The sequence below is a fragment of the Hyperolius riggenbachi genome, chromosome 6, assembly GCF_040937935.1.
Source record: "Hyperolius riggenbachi isolate aHypRig1 chromosome 6, aHypRig1.pri, whole genome shotgun sequence".
NCBI lineage: Eukaryota > Metazoa > Chordata > Amphibia > Anura > Hyperoliidae > Hyperolius > Hyperolius riggenbachi.
The window spans coordinates 77827221-77845138 of record NC_090651.1 but is presented as its reverse complement, the minus strand read 5'-3'; the positions used below and the strand labels follow the sequence as shown (position 1 = coordinate 77845138).

The window sequence follows — 17918 nt, the reverse complement described above, 5'->3', positions numbered from 1 at the left end:
AGAAAGAGATCGATTTTGAATTTGGGATCGGTTTCTTACAATAAGTAGGCTGTACAGTACATTGTTTTGCCCAATCCAGTCATTTTCTCAATCGGGAGTAGGATCTGAAGTGCATGGTGTGTACCAGGCCTTAGGAAAAGTTCAGAATTTCTTTTCCCCTTCATGGCTTGGACTATAGGTGGCGCTATGTGCACAGATTTTCTTTTCTGAGCTTTTAGCATACAGCACAAAAAGTCCTGTATAAACAAGCTTACCATTCTTGAACAAACTGATTTTTATTTGTCTGCATAGTTTCTATATGTTATGTATTGTCTGGAGCATCATTGAACAGTTAAATGCAGCTGTAGTTTTCTCATTTAAACCACACTGGTCATTCCATAGCCATTAGTTTTTCTTCATTTTAACATTTGAAAATAATATATTAGTTTAGTTTAATGGGAATAAAGTTTAGAGTCATTTAAACACATTTTCAGTAGAAGAAATAGATATATTAATAAAGATCTATACATCAGTCTTGAAAGAGAGCCAAATAAAGAAGAAAGAGGGATTTGATTTCCAAATAGGGACTGTCCCTCCAGATATAGGGACAGGTCGGATCTGTGGTTATTCCCCACAATCAGGGCCGATTCTAGCTACAATGGGGCCCTGGGTCAAAAATAACTTTGGGCTCTCCGATGCCCTCCTTCCAACCAAATTGCCCCCGGGGCCCCTGAGCTAGCTGCCAGGCCCGGTCCAATCCCCCCACCCGTCACACAAAATCATTAGGTGTTCATCATATGCCCCCTAAAATGCTTTTTTGGGGTGGCCATTAACCACCGCCTTCTTTTCCTATACAGTAAACGCACAGCATCCTGTTCTCATGGGTCACCATAGCTGAAGGGGTGGAGGGGAATCTTGAGGAGGCCCCACAGGCTCTGGGGAAATTGCACCCTTTGCCTCTATAGAAGCGCCGGCCCTGCCCACAATACAACAAGGTTCACAGTCAAGAAACTGTCAGGGCCATGACCCTGACATCACTCTGTGGGAGGGGTTTCACCACAATATCAGCCACACAGACCTACCTGATGATCTATTCCAGAAAAAAATATTTCTCATGAGAAAGGGGGTACCAGCTAAAGACTGGGATGAAGTTCAGTCCTGGGTTAAAGTTACTCTTTAACCATCTTGCACCAATTATTAGGGCAACACCCCAGGACAAGAACGCTATACAGACGACCATGTACTGATCGATGGAGATGTGAGGTGAACTGACCGGCCGCTGGTGGGTGGGGCACAAGTGAAAACAATACACTCATTTGTTAGGGCCCGTTTCCACTATCGCGAATCCGCATGCGTTGCCCGCATGCGGATTCGCACAGTCAGTACAAGTGGATGGGACTGTTTCCACTTGTGCGTTTCCCTGCACGTTTTTCTGTGCAGAAAAAATCTGCAGGGTAGGGGCCTCAGAATTCGCCTGCGTGTGGAATGCAGGCGAATCGCACGCAATGTATTTAATAGGGAAATCGCATGCGTTTTCCCCATGCGTTTTTTGCCGCGATTTCGCATGCGATTTCGCATAGGTACCCATGTTAATTCACACAGGCAGTGACATGGTTAAAATCGCATACAGCCTTACCTATGCGAAATCGCATGCGAAATCGCGGCAAAAACGCATGCGGAATCGCACCCGCATGCGATTTGCCTGCGGTGATTCGCCAGCGATTTCGTAACGCTATAGTGGAAACGGGCCCTTAGTGTCATTTCTTGGATCTCTAAGGGTAGGTGCACACATAACATAACATGAAAGGCTGCGTTTTATGTCATGTGCATCTTTTTTGTGTGTGCGTTTTTCAAGTGTTTTGCATGCGTTTTAATGCGTTTGAGGTTTGCATATACAAAACGTATATGCGTTTTACGATTGCGTTTTATGCAAATTATTAAGAAGGCAACAAGAAGCAGAAATACATCACAAAACAATTTTTTTTTACAAAAACGCATGGAAAACGCATGAATATGGAAATTGTTCCTTTGACTTTCATTATGTGCATTTTTGATACGTTTTTGCATACCATGCAACAAAACCAGCGTTTTTGAAAACACGCATAGAAAACTCATATGCGTTTTTGATATGCGTTTTTTCCTGTGGCCCATAGACTTCCATTAGCAGCAAAAAGCAGCGTTTTTGCTAAGTGTGCACCTAGCCTTAATCAAATGTGGGAATTGAACCCTTTACACATTCAGCCAAAAACTCGCAGAACGGTCATCTGGGTATTTTTTAGTATGTACGGTATATAAAGCTATAGTGCAAGCACAAGTGATTCACTCCCCATTTGAAAATCTTTTGGGTAGTAGTGATAGTTCCTACCACTTTGTCTAAACTACTAGCATTGTAACACTCAAGGGATGCTAGGGACCGCGAATATTCTGCAGATATGAGTGTAAGCAGCATCAAATGCAGCAAAGAAGTTAGAAACTTCAGTAGTGGGAATGTCAGGGGCTTCCCAGACACGGCAGCTAAATGTAGCCCGACAAAAATAGGCGCGCAATAAAATTATTTGGAGGCTTTTTCAAGTGTTAAAAGGTTGAGAAAAGCTGAACTATAGAGTCATTTTTTTTTTATATATGGCTATAATATTCCATTGCACCATTTTATAAGCTTTATGTATACAGCATATAATCCTCTCCATACAACACACACATTCTATAAAATCCGCTTTGTATACAGTGAAGACACTGCATAGTACCATCTTTATATAAAATGCAGACATTCCACTGCATCATTTTCCAGTATCCACATTAGTCATTTTTATATATGGCACAGATGTTCCAAGCAGCTGTCTTCATGTACAGAGCAGACATTCCATAGAGTCATCTCTGGATATTTATACAGTATAAAACATATATACAGCAGTAGTCACTCTACAGTAGGTTATATCATCAGCTTTATAGAAGCAATTGTATAGAGTCTGCATTATATACTGTATGTACTAGTCATTCTATGGGGTCAGCTTTCTTTACAGCACGGATGACTTACTGTATACAGCCCATACTGTCGTTAGCTGATCTGAAAAAAATGCATGCAAAATTTTGAATACAAGCATGAATTTGAATGCACCCTCGTGGTGGCCCAACGACCAAGAAGACATTCTGCCAGGAATCATATAAGAAATATGGCTCCTCCCCTCCCATAACAGGTGTGGCCAGAACAACACCTGATCTAGAGGTGTGACATCTGTGTTGGAAGGACAGCAGGTAAGGAGTTAGGACCCCCAACAGCCTGGAGCCTCCCTGCGTTAGCAGGAGCTGATTGCTCCAGTAGTTATGCCTCTGCTTAAATAAATGCATGTGTCTGATTATTATTATTTAGTATTTATATAGCACCGACATATTATGCAGCACTGTACAGAGTATACATTTTCACTTACCTGTCCCTCAGAAGAGCTCACAATCTAATCCCTACCATAGTCTTATGTCTATGTATGTATTGTGTAGTGTATGTATCGTAGTCTTGGGACAATTTTAGGGGGAAGCCAATTAACTTATCTGTATGTTTTGGGGATGTGGGAGGAAATCAGAGTGCCTGGAGGAAACCCACACAGACATGGGGAGAACATACAAACTCCTTGCAGATGTTGACCCGGCTGGGATTCAATACGGAGACCCATCGTTGCAAGGCGAGATCACTAACCACTACGACACCGTGCTGATCCAAATGTGCTATGGAAACCGCCTTATTTTTCTCGTTTTGGGTTATTCCATAGAGTCATCATTGTATGCAGAAGCAATGGGTATCTTCACTTAATGTTTGTAAAGTTGCACAGGAACCGTACAGCAATTTTATGGATACACCTGACAGGTAACAAGCATTGCGCAGGAGATGTTGCAGCTAATGAGATCTAGGTGTACCTCAATGGTTGTATAAGAGGAGACATACAATCACATATTAATTTTGCCTGTAAAGATAGCTGTGAGGCAGTTTTTTTGTTTTTCTTGATTAATGTTGCACCTTTATGTATAGCACTATTTAAGCATTTTGCACCTTGTAATTGTACCCCTGACAAAGCCCCTATTTTTATGGGGTGAAACATGTTGAGTTGTGGTGCGGTGATGTGTTAAGTTTATAGGCTACATTGATCTAGTCTGAAAGAGTCTGTATGCCTAACAAGCAGCAATATAGGGGTGCTAATATAGTCCCCCCCCCCCCCCCACAGACACACACGCACACACACTCTTCAGAATTGTTTATAGACAGAAACATTGGCAATTGTAGGCTAATCCATTCTTTTTATTTTTTTAAGTTAAGTTTAATGTACTATTTAGTCAGGGAAAGGCGCTTTTTTTTTTTTTTTGCGTAGAGCACGGTACGCTGGCAAAGTGAGCCTTACCTAGGTAACGTTGGTCATGCTAAATGAATAACTTACAGTTTCTCACAGTAATCTTTATACATGGTGCAGGTATTTCACAAAGTCATCTATATACACAGTGCAGCCACTTTAAAGTGACACCAAAGCAAAAAAAAAACTATGATATAATGAATTGAATGTGTAGTACGGATAATTAATAGAACATTAGTAGCAAAGAAAAGAATCTCATTTTTATTTTCAGTTATATAGCTTTTTTTTTTTTAATAACATTGCATCATTTTCTAATATTTTCAGTCTACAAACTCTGAAGTTGTGTTTCATTGTGTCTTTGATGTACAAGTGCTTCAGAAAATAGCATTGCTCTCTGACTAAATTAGTCAGGGAGCTCAGAGAAGCAGTTTTGCATAGATAACAACTGAAGTTTCTTAACTCTTCCTGTACTGAAAACAATATAGGACTCTTTACTTTGCTACCGATGTTCTATATTTTAGCTGTACTACACATACAATTCATCATCTCATAAGTTTATTTTCTCTTTGAATTCCCTTTACACTGGTCATCTGTCTATGCGGCAGCACCACAGGATACCTAGTGTAGACTATGCATCTTCATATGTGCCATCTAGTGCTGTCAGTATACAGGGATATTCAATGTCATCTCTGTGGGATATGCAGTCCAAGGATGATAAGCAGGTCCGGGAAACAGATGAGCCCAGTGTAACCCTACCCCAGCGCTGTGACAATCACAGCTTTTCACACACTTGGCTTTGACTCAGGACAGTAAAAGATCCGTGATTGTTCCCACCTGGCGATCTGGCAGATGAAACGCTCCAAAGGGTCAGTGCAGGTGGAGAGATTGGGGGGTAGTGAGAGTTACAAGCACTTCAAAGCACTAATGAACTGAAACTTCAAGAGAGGAAAATGTGAAATTTAGGGGAAGGGGGGGTTGGCTGATGCTCCAGTTTTAATATGCTTAAAGGACCACTAACGCTAATAATTGTAAAATGTACAATAAATCACATTCACATTCTTATACGCAGTACATTTCTCCCTGAGTAACATGCTCAATAAATTACCTTTTCCTGTTTCTTACAATAGTCAGTAAAAAGTTGACAGATCTGACAGAGTTTGGACCAGCCCATCTTATCATGGGGGAATCTCGGGGTGTTTTTTTTTTTTTTTTTATTCATTACAAAAGTACTCAAAGAAAAAGTTATATACAAATATGCCAGCCAACATCCCTACTCTCTTGCATACTATTTTTAGGATGAGCAAATGCCAGTTAGTAAGTGCTTCTGGGGGTTGGGAAAGACCTGGAGAATTTCCCCATAAGGAGATGGCCTAGTCCAAAACCTGCCAGATTTTACAACCTATTGTACGTGACAATGACATAAAAAAGGTACATTTGTAGTGCATTCTACTCTAAAACAAGTGTACATTTTATACATATGTGTTGTACATTTTACAGTATTTCACGATTTATGTGGCTTAAGTTTCCCCTGGGATCGCTCATTCAAAATTGATATCTGCACATTATGCTTAATAGGGTTTGTTCAGTCCTGTATTGATTCTCCCTGATGACCAGAGACTGGCAAGACAATTGAATGTGCTTCTCATAAACTTAAACAATGAAGCCAAAGCCAGAGTTGTATTTTTAGGGTATGGCACAGCATGGCATGTGCCTAGGGCGCTGGATTAATGGGGGAGCAGCATTATCATCATAACTCTTAAGGCTTGTGTACACGTCCAAGTGAAATCGTTTAAAGCAAACAATCAACAACCGATCAATGAGGGCAATCGACAATTGGTACCTCTCCATCATGTATATGATTTCATACGCAGATCACGTTCAGCGCATCTAATAATTGACAGGAGAAAGTGAGTGTGAAGGCGGAAGTGACATTCACACAGCCGCACGTCGCTGATACATCATTCCTGATCTGCCGTTTTTGTTTTGTATGCACGGTAGTTTACTGATGGTTGTTGGCTGAATAGATCTGTGAGGCAAATCGAGCGAAAATCATTGTTTATTGTTCATCTTTAATTGTCATTGGTGAAAGTAAAATAAACAGATCAGATCTTAGATCTGACATGTATACAGGGATTTAGTTCTTGCCTTTATTTTCCATGTATAGTTATTGTTATTAATGGTTTATATAGTACCAGCATCTTCCAAGGCACTATACAACAGCATACAGGGTATGGCAATACAAAATAAACAATACAACAGTTAATACAAGACAAGAGTGGATAACAGCTTATGCAGTGAACAAATCAACTACCGTATAGTCCGGCGTATAAGACGACTGGGCGTATAAGACGACCACCCAACTTTTTCAGTTAAAATATAGAGTTTGGGATATACTCGCCGTATAAGACTACTCCTCTTCACACACCAAATTTAAAAAAAAAACCTCATATACTAGTGCTATGTATGAACAGATACTGGTGCTGTACTGTATGTGGTACCCAGTATATAGGCGATTGACTGGTTGGATTGGTCAGCTCTCCCTAAGTGGATTGGTCAGCTCTCCTTGCCTACCTGTTTATCAGAGTGGTATGGAAGAATACTGTAGATCGCGCTGTGTTCATAAAACAAGCCTCTTTCACCCTTCTGGCCCCGCCCTTGTATCCTATTTACCTCCTTCTCTGCCTCTCAGATCTCGCACATGTGTGCCTGCGCCACTGCACTACAGTCCTCAACAGCGAGATCTGAGAGAAAGTAACAGGATAGGAAGTATCACTCGGCATCAATGACACCCGGCGTATAAGACGACCCCTGACTTTTCAGAAGATTTTCAAGGGTTAAAAAGTAGTCTTATGCGCAGGAATATACTGTACATATTTTTACACGGGTGGGAAGTATGCACACACATTACACAGCATTGTGAGACAAAAGGGGAAGAGAGTCCTGGCCAAAAGGCCTTACAGTCTAAAGGTTTAAAGTGTACCTCAGATGAAACGGGGAAAAAAAATAATTCATACTTGGAGCTTCCTCCAGCCCCATTCGGCCTGATCGCTCCTTCAGCGCCATCCTCCGCTCCTGGATCTTCTGTAAGGGCTCCCGGTAAATTTGGTCTATCAGCGCATGCGCAGTGCAGCCACAAGCGCTTCCCCATCTAGCTACCGCGGCCAGGAGAGTTCTGCGCCTGCACATTAGCACTGTGCAGGTGCAGAAAGCTCCAGGCGATGGAACGCGGCAGGGAGCACACATGGCTGGGCCGCGCATGCTTTGTAAACCCCGACTGGCCAAAGTTACCAGGATCCCTTACGGAAGATCCAGGAGACAGTGCTGAGGGAGCGATTAGGCTGAATGGGGCTGGAGGGAGCCCCAATTATCTATGACATTTTTTTTCTGTTTCATTTCAGGTTCCCTTTAAGGGATAGGACAGTAGGTAAAAGGAAGTTGTGTATGAGGTGGTAGAAAAGGTGGTCAGTGGGGGAAGTGTCCTAGGTAGGAGAGCATGCTTGCCTAAAGAGGTGAGTTTTCATAGTGCGCCTAAAAACTCACCTCTTCAGGCAAGCATAGTTAAAGGCTCTTTATAACAGCTACGTGAACGTTACAAGTTCAGGCATCTGACGCCTCTCAAGATGACACAAAGAGGTAAGAAAATGTAAATACTGTATATTCTCGAATATAAGTCGACCTTGTGTATAAGTCAACGCCAATATTGGACCCTCTTAGGTTGGAAATTGTATCGACTCGAGTATAAGTCTACCCAGCAAAGTTAATGGCTGCACTTGGGGACCAGGAGCAGTTAATGACTGCAATGCGTACGGTATTGAAGCCATTAGCAATGCCCAGTATAATTCCCCTTGTCCTTTTCTTGTTAATTGTTGTGGCTAGGACTTTCATAACTGTGTTTTCGTGGCATTTCCTTAATCAAGAGAGTGTTACTTACCACTAAGTAAATTAGTGTATATAGGAATTTCACAAATAGGACACCCATTACTTAGTGTGGTCCATGTTACAGCCATTGGTGGGTAAAAAAAGTCAGTGCCTCGCAGGCAATGGATTCCTCTAAAGCAATGGTCCTCAAACTAAGGCCCGCGGGCTGAATGTGGCCCCTGAGGCTTTTTTACCGGCCCCCAATACAGAAAATGTATTACTTATAGATGCGGTCAGCTATATCTTTAAATATTGGTGGTCCGCATATGGAATAGCAGTGCTGGCACCACCCATCCACATGGAAGCCGGAAAGCAGTAATTTCGTTGGTTTCCAATCAAATTCCACATCAGGTGACACTGCTGTTCAATTGGACTGCAGGTTGTTACCTGGCTTTGCTTCACTGTCTGGCCCGCCAAGACATCTACATCATTTTATGTATACTCCAGCCCCCCAGCAGTCTGAAGTATGTTGACCCGGCCCTCGATCCAAAACATTTGGGGACCCCTGCTCTAAAGCCTTCTCATATAAAAAATAAGCCAAACAAAGTTGAGCTATACCAAGCAAAACAGTGGAAGGGGGGTTACAAAACATGCTGGCCACTGTGGCTCACTCTGCAAAGGTTGAGAGAGAGGAGGTGCGCCCCACCAACTCTAGTCTGTGAGTCATAAATTTGAGTCTGACTCGAGTACAAGTCAACCCCCATACTTTTATTTAGTGAGTCGGACCTAAATTTCTAGACTTATAGTCGAGTATATACAGTAAATAGGGCAACAGCTGTGCATCACTGTGATTAAATAAATAAAAGTAGAGCTTTCCGCTGATTTTTCAGCAGTCAGTAAGTTTTGGATAGGAGATTTCCAGATCACATACCTGTGCTTAAAGCACTGAACACAGAATGATCTGTACATCACGAGGAGACGGTTCAAGCTTCTGGCAGATGGTCAGATATTTTGGAATTTGGCAGATAATTTCCAGATGTGTTATTATGACGCACAACACGTCCAAATGGTTTCCATTATTCCCAGATAAAAATAAGTGGCAGCGATCTGCTGACCTTGGCAGGAGGGTGAAGGCTGAGTGGGTACAGAAATGGAATTGATTATTCAGCAATCCGCTGATTCCCCTGGCATGCGCACCCAGTAACTGATATATGCAGGGCAGTTATGGATGTTCTTCATAAATCCCCAGCACTGTGTGCTCTGCTCACACTAGTTATGCAGCCAGAGAGCACTGCTCTGCTGATTACACAGCCCCCAAATGCAAGTCTGTACCACAGATGCTTGTTATTGCTGGATTGTTAATCTCCTACATTGATTGCTTTCAGTGAAACGCTGAGCCTTCGTGCTGCTAGTTCATTATTACTGTATACTTCCAGACGCCAGCTATTCACAGACACAAAACTGTCCATTAGGGCCTATTTCCACTGAATGTGCAGCAGTGACATGCAGCAGTTTACCGCAGTACGCATCCATGGCATGGTACAGCTCAAGGATGGATTTACCATAAGGCACTGTAGGCACGTGCCTACAGGCACCTGATGATGGGAAGGCGGCTCACTTCCCTCCCTGAGTGTCTCATTTGCTCCTTCTATATGCAGAGTCCCGAACAGAGTGTAAATGAGAGGTTACTCACCCTGCTCTCTGCATTCCACTGGCCAGATCTCTCTTCAGTCTGAGGCACCACTAGCTACCATACTCAATATTGAGGGTACCTCTGGCTATCTAATGCAAAGAGACCTATGATGGGCAAGGGAAGTAACGGAGAAATGATGGCTGGGACTGCCAGCACAGTTGTGATGTGGTTGGGGTTGTAGGTTCATGGAGGGTGAAGTCTAGGGTGCCAGGACAGCTGTGCCTATAGGCTCCTGTGATGTAAATCCAGGACTGGCACAGCTACAGGAATTCAGGATGTGCACTGGCATCACTATAAGTGCCGGCTTGCATCCTGCAAGATGCATGCCGGTGTCCTTTAATATAATTTCCCCGAAAAACACCCGACCAACCAACTTTGGCCCGACATCTTGCAGCATGCGCGATCGACCATGCGACCAATTTCCATCCCAAAATTAGTCGCTTTGTCGATCGAGCATGCACTTGGCAGCACCAATTTTCATCCAATTCGATTATAATAATCGAATTGGATGGTCGATTGGCTGCCAAGTCGCCTGATGACCAAGAGAAGTATTTTAGTTAATTAAAAGCATAGGGAAATGTTTGGAAAACATACATGCATAATTTTAGAATACTGCTAACGTGTGTAGGAGTATTTGAGATGATGTTAACCACATCAGGGGCAACTGGTAAACACCACCATTAATAGGGTACATGCAGTAATGACATTGTGTCATTGAGGGCCCTTTCATACTGGGGCGGTCCGGTGTGTCAAACTGACGCACTGCTACCGCACTTCAATACAAACCTATGGGGGAAAACACATTACCTGCGTCGCAGAACGGTCCACTGGTAGTCCTAGATCTGATGCGGCTCCAAAACTACGTTACCGCGCGACTTCTGTGGCAATCTGCGTCGGCCCGGAAGTCATGTTAGTCTGTGGCCACGCAAGGATTTTTTAAAACACTTTCCGATGCGACTTTGTGGCACAAATGCGCAGAAGTGTATTTTTTACAATACACTTCTACACACATGATTGCTCGGCTGGCAGGAAGTGAGCCAAGCAGTATTCCCGAAGACCTGTTTCTGGCGGTGCGGTTGCCGCACCACCAGTTTGCAGTGTGAAACCGGCCTGAGAAACACTGCTGATAAAAACCAATAAGAGGTTGCCCAGGGTAATTACCGTTTAGCACCAGCAGTTTAAGAGCTGCACTTAGTAGCTTGACATTCTCACAGCTGTAGCAGATATCGATGTAGACCATAGACGTTTAAGCAGTTAAGGAAATGTATTGGTTTTAATACAAGAAGAGAAGAATACTGAAGAGGCAGAGCTTTCAGCTGCAGCTCTGCCTCTCAGCGCGTCAATACAGGCTGACCGCCACCTCTTCCCCACCCCTCTCAATCTGCCTTCACAGAGAGGGGCGGGGAGAGGCGGAGATCCGTGCGGTAATTGACGCGCATGGAGGCAGAGCTGCAGCTCATAGTTCCCCCTGCGCTCTGCTATGCCCCATAAACCACAGACGCGCTGTGTTTACTTTTGTACTGTCAGTCTCGGCGCTCCCCCCGCCTCCTGCATATCTCCGGTCCCCGCCCGCGTCCCTTCCCTCCAATCAGCGGGGAGGGAAGGGACGCGGGCGGGGACCGGAGCTATGCAGGAGGCGGGGGGAGCGCCGAGACTGACAGTACATAGGTAAACACAGCCCGCGGCGACAGGCTGCGTGTCAACAGCGCGGCTGTGAATTATGGGGGATAGCAGAGCGCAGGGGGGCTTAGAGGGATCTGGATAGCAACAGAGGCTGGGCAGTATAGGCAGACCCAGCCTCTGTATGCGGATAGCATTGTCACAACTCCTACTTGGTTTCTCTTTAAGTTGGAAAGAAAGAGAGCAAGAAGCTAAAGTACATTTTATCAAGTGTTACTTCTTAACGTCACACTGTGGCGTGCCTTGAGTGTGTGGTGTCTGTCAGTCACATAAAGAGCTTGCTATTGGCTTCCATGAGTATGTGACTGACTAAAGTAAGCATATTCTCTCACAATGCAGTTATGGATAGCAATGCAGAGGATTGTAGTAAGAAGACTCTAGTTAGGGAGTCAGGGTTAAAGAGACACTGAAGCGAAAACAAAATTATGTTATAATGATTTGTATGTGTAGTACAGCTAAGAAATAAAACATTAGGAGCAGAGACATAAGTATAATATTGTTTCCAGTACAGGAAGAGTTAAGAAACTCCAGTTGTTATATATGCAAAAAAGCCATTGAGCTCCACAACTTTCACAGTCACAGAGAGCTGTGTCTTCTGAAGCTTGTTATCTTAACTATCAGTCACAGTATTTTCTTTTTTCTCTCCAGAGGACAGGTCAATAGTTCACTGGTCTGCTCTTTAAAATCATTTAGAATGCTGAGTACTGTTGTAAACTGTAAATATTAGAGAATGATGCAAGGTTATAAAAAAACACTATATAACTGAAAATAAAAATATGAGAATATTTTCTTTGCTACTAATCTTCTAGTAATTAATCGTACTACACAGCCAATTCATTACATCATCATTTTTTTTTTTCGCTTCAGTGGGCATGATTCACTAACCGGCGCTAAGTGTAAGCGCCGGTGTGAAAAGCCCTTTTTGGCCGCTAGCGTGCGCAAACCTACTTTGCGCGCAGCCCCGTGCAGGGCGCGCCGACATTAGTGCGCGGTGCGCCGATAAGGTTGCACCCGCTGGCCCTTAAAAGTTGCACACGGTGCAACGAAAATGGCGCATCATGGGCCCTTTGAAGTGGCGCATCATAGCGCTGCTTAACGGGCACCCAATGCGCCATTTTCGTTGCACTGGGTGCGACTTTTGAGGGCCAGCAGCGCGCACTATTACCCACAGTGAACGGGATTGTTTCAAATGTGTAGGCGCAAACCACCTAACGCCGTGGTTTGTGCACACTAACACTTAGGGCACACTAACCGGCTTAGTTTCGGTTAGTGAATGAAGCCCAGTGTCTCTTTAAAACCCACCTGAAGTGAGAGGGATATGGAGGCTGCCATATTTATTTGATTTTAAACAACTCTCATACCACACGGAGGGGGTAAAATTGGTCAGTGATTAGCCAATCAAAATTAAAGGTGTGTACCTGGCTTAAAGTGGTCTGAAAGTCAGCATTTCTACTTTGCTTTAAAAGATTTCTCACAGCTTGAAAGCTACTATCCTAGAAAAAAATTCTAGCAGATCACTCATATGGTTAAACAAAGCACTTTCTCCTGCTATTCAGCTTCAAATCCGCATCCAAACTGGAGATAACAGTATATTTTTTACTTGTTAAACGCAAATGTATCAACACTGGAATGTAAACAAACACTCTCTGAGAAACTGTCTCTGCTTCAGGCACATACAGTGTTCAGAATAGCTCATTAGAAGATTTTAATATATTATAAAAAGCAGTTATAATAGAAAAAGAGTTAAATGCAATGCCAGCTTTCAGGAAAAACTACTCTTTGGAAACTTGTCATTTGTAAACAGACAATATTACGTGTGCACAAAAGCAAATATGATAACTGTACGAGTAATAAAAAGTAGGAAAACACATTTTTATTCAATGTTATGTCAGAGTTTCAGACCATTTTAAGTGATGTGAGTTGAACTCTGTCCATACTAAATAATATGTCAACACTATATAAAAAAGGAATAATAATAATAATAATAATTCATAGGCGATACAGACTTGAACAAGTGACATAAGAGACTCTCCACATGATATCCATGGAGATCACTGTATTGTATACAGGGTAGATAGGGCCTTCACTATATGACATCGTCAGGGGTCACATATCTGTACCGGGCACAGCAGGGTTCTTAGTATGTAGCATCCACAGGGGACACTTATTCAGGGCACTTTCAGCTCCTGCCTCCTGAAGCTCATGTCTCCACAGCTGTGACTGTTTAACCTCAAACATCTCCACATTTTCCCACCAGGCCGGAAACCTCATTAAAAGGCCTTATTTAGAGCTCAGTGCCGGAAAGAGGCCCACCAACATTTTATCCCTGGAAGCAGAAGTCAGCCTTTCTTAATTACATCCATGTAGTTTTGATCCGTGTTATGGGAAGATGGTAATCACGCCTGTCTGGCCTATCCTCTGGTGTTACATGTGGAAGCCCATTTGTCATGTGTGATTACAGCATCGTTGAAAGAGCTCTGGGCGACAGTAACTTAATCATGAAATATTAATAGCCACATGGCCAGTGAGACCCCTGGGTACCGTATGCTGGGCTGCTGAGCGAGGTAGGCGGGGTCATAACTGCAGAGTGTGCTGATAAGACTAGTGAGAGACATAGTGATCATGAGAGAAGGGGCAAAATTCAAGAGTACAGACAGTGGGTGGAGGATGCGTAGTGGTTAGTGCTCTCGCCTGGCAGAGCTGGGTCCCTGTATGAACCCCAGCCAGGACACTATCTACACAGAGTTTGTATGTTCTCCCTGTGTCGGTGTGGGTTTCCCCTGTGTACTCCGATTTCCTCCCATATCCCAAAAACATACGGATAAGTTCATTGGCTTCCCCTAAATTGGCCCTAGAACACGATACATACACTACACCATACATACATAGACATATGACTATGGTAGGGATTAGATTGTGAGCCCCTCTGAGGGACAGTTATGTGACAAGACAATATACTCTGTACAGCGCTGCGGAAGATGTCAGCGCTATGTAAATACTAATAAATAATATAATAATATGGGCCACTCTGCACTCCAGCAATCAATAATATAACTGAGAAACATTATGGTGTGTTGAAGACCCCTTGCAGGTTAGGTCATAAAGTTTTGTGACATTTTCATAACTTTCTTGTAAACTTTCTCCTTTCTGCTAACTGCCTTCGGAATCACACATGGTGATTTTACTGCTAGCAGTGACCCGTGAGCAGTGCTCAGGGAATATAATGCTCGTAACACGATGGAGGATGCTGCATACAGCAAGTTCATAGAAAGTGCTAAGGACTTGTATCTTCTCCCATATTAGTCTGATGTCTGTACTGTCATCTCCTGTATTCTGGGCCCATCTAAACAAGGGTAATAGTGGTTTTATCCCTGGGTACCCCCTCCTCCTGCGTACGTATGATTTGGCCACCGGTGAGTTGAGCGCCGGTAGAGACGAATGACGGCTCTCCCTGCTGCCGCTAAACTCCCCGGCGGCAATAAAGTACCCTTGAACCGGATATTTTTTTAACATACTTTAATCCTGATTTACATGCTGAGCTGTGACATATGTCACAGCACCATCTGCACCCTCCAGCGCCCCGTGGCCCATGCTCTGCTCAGTCAGAGATTAGGGCTGAGCGTCAGACATGGGTGGGGAGGAAGTGGCAGTTCCGTTCCCCTAGACCAGCCTTTCTCAACCTTTCTACCCTGGAGGAACCCTGCAAATAACTTTGGGATATCAGGGAACCCCTGCAAACAATTTTTTGATCTCGAGGAACCTCTGCATTTATTTTGGAAGAGGTATGATCTTTAAAAGTATGTGTGGCTGTTTATTTCACTACCCCTATTACACTACCACCCATTATACTGTCTCCTGACCCCCCAATTTAGTGCTTCTTGTTGAAGTATCACCTATTATAATGTGCTCTATTATACTACCCCCACGATGGGGGAAAATGCCAAGGAACCCTTGCAGAGTACGCGAGGAACCCTGGGGTTCCAGGGAACCCTGGTTGAGAAAGCCTGCCCTAGACTGTCCTTAGGAGCGCCGCCTTCACTCTCTGCTGATGGTTCGCGATATTACTGTGTGTAACGGCCCACAGCACAGGAGAGCTGCAACTTGTCTGCCCTGGGACCACAGTAACCCAGTGACCACGAGTACTAAGTTTGAGAACCTTGCCAAGAACAGGGTGTTCCTAGGATCGGGCTAGAATTCAGGAATTGCCACTTCCTCCCCGCCCATAATCAACGTTCTGCTCAGTCGGAGATGATGGCTGAGCAGAGCAGGGTGTGCAGATGGTGCTGTGACATATGTCACAGCACCGCATATAAATCAGGATTAAAAGTATGATAAAAAATATGCGGTTCAGAGGTACTTTAACCATTTCAGCCCGCAGGTATTTACCTTATGGACGAGAGTAATTTTCCCCTTTCAGCGCTCCTGCCTTTCATTCCCCAATAACTTTATCACTACTTATCACAAAGAAATTATCTATACCTTGTTTTTTCCGCCACCAGATAGGCTTTCTTTGGGTGGTACATTGTGCTAAGAATTATTTTATTCTAGTTGCATTTTGACAGGAATAACACACCAAAAAAATAGGAAAAAAAAATCATTATTTCTCAGTTTTCGGCCATTATAGTTTTAAAATAATACATGCTACACATCCACACATTGTATTTGCCCATTTGTCCCGGTTATTGCAACATTAAAATTATATCCCTAGTATAATGTATGGTGACAATATTTTATTTGGAAATAAAGGTGCATTTTTTCAGTTTTACATCCATCACTAATTTTGAGCCCATTATTTAATAATAAGATGCCCTCTTGACATAGATCTTTTTTTTTCCCCTATAGTCAGTAGGTGTATTTTACTATTTGGCCACAAGATGTTCCCGCTGAGCAAAATTCTATGTAGCCTACAATAACGCTACATAGGATTCAATGTATTGTTACATTGTAACTAGGGGATGTGACGTAGGCTTCCATTGGAAGCCTCCGATCACAGTGGCGGCGGGGAGGTTATGAATGGAAACACTGGCCTTAATTCACTAAGCTTGATCAAACACCTTATCAAACATTTGATAATTTACCTCATGGGTAAAATCTAATTTTGAATTCACTAAGGTGTTATAGATTTATTGAACATTTTATCAATACAACATTAGATAGATCTATAACACCTTAGTGAATTCAAAATTAGAATTTACTCATGAGGTAAATCATTCAATGTTTGATAAAGTGTTTGATAAAGCTTAGTGAATTGAGGCCATTGTTTCTATTCATAAATTTAACGGTGGGGTGGTGGAAATCAGCGGCGGGAGAAAAAATAAATGATGTAAAAATAAACACTGTTTTTGAACAAACACAGTGTTTATTCTCGGCGGACATGCTCGGATTGGCACAGGGGTCTTTTGTCCCCTGCAGCTAATCCCTCTGGCTAGCAACAGCAGCGCAGACCCCTCAAACTGCAGGGACTGCGGCTTTAACTGCTCGCGCTGCGGACGTGTAGCTCACGTCCGCGCAGCTGAAATGGTTAAATACTATTCCCCCTCCGAGTTATAGCAACTTGAGGGAGGTGTAATTCAGGGTATGCCAATCGTCGGATCCCCAAATTACTGTAACGCGGGGCGCGCATCATAGCCTTGCTGCTATGACCGCACCCAGCTTCAGCACTCAGTGCTGTGCGCCGAAGTTACCTGCTTCGCTCCTCCTCCCCATCACCCTTCATAGGATGGGGGGTCTGCCTCAGCCTCTTTAAACTGATTACTGCCAGAGATCAGCCAAAATGATCATAAATGACCTCTTCATCTCTGCAGAGGGCAAATGGATATCAACACTGTATCTAAACAGCAAATAACGCCTTAAAGGGGCGCCATGACAAAAAAAACCCTGCAAAATGTAAAATTCCTTGGGTCAATGCAGGAAATCGCAGTAATATTGGCGTGCAGCCGTGCACAGACAGCGCATGGCAATTTTACCTTTAATACTGGCACTGTGTATTACGATAATAGCATGACCCAAAGTACTCAACTAGCGCTACTAACGGTAACGCTTATTAGTAATGTATGTTACCATAGCAACGGTCGCAATAGTCGAGTACCGCAGGTCACACTAATAGCGTAACTCGCGGTACACAGTGCCGATAGTAAAGGTATTTTCCTGCATCAACCTCATTATCTGTTACTGACAGGTTTTGGATTTGTACTTCTCCTCATGGGGGACCTAACGGTTTCCTTTATGCCCTGTTTTCCATAGTACTGACGTACATCTCAATAGGCTGTAATTCCTCGTCTGAATTTGTGTGTGTGCGGGGAATCACTTTAAAGCCCTTATCCTTTTAAAATAACTACTTGCCAAGGATCTGTACAATGATGTCGGACAGCCAG

At 43.4% G+C, this 17918-nt stretch overlaps 1 protein-coding gene across 1 annotated transcript in view; it reads right to left on the bottom strand.

Annotated features, from left to right (window-relative positions):
- Positions 1-17918, bottom strand: part of LOC137520943 (von Willebrand factor C domain-containing protein 2-like) — a 48324-nt gene that overhangs the window by 6854 nt on the left and 23552 nt on the right. The window lies entirely within an intron of this gene.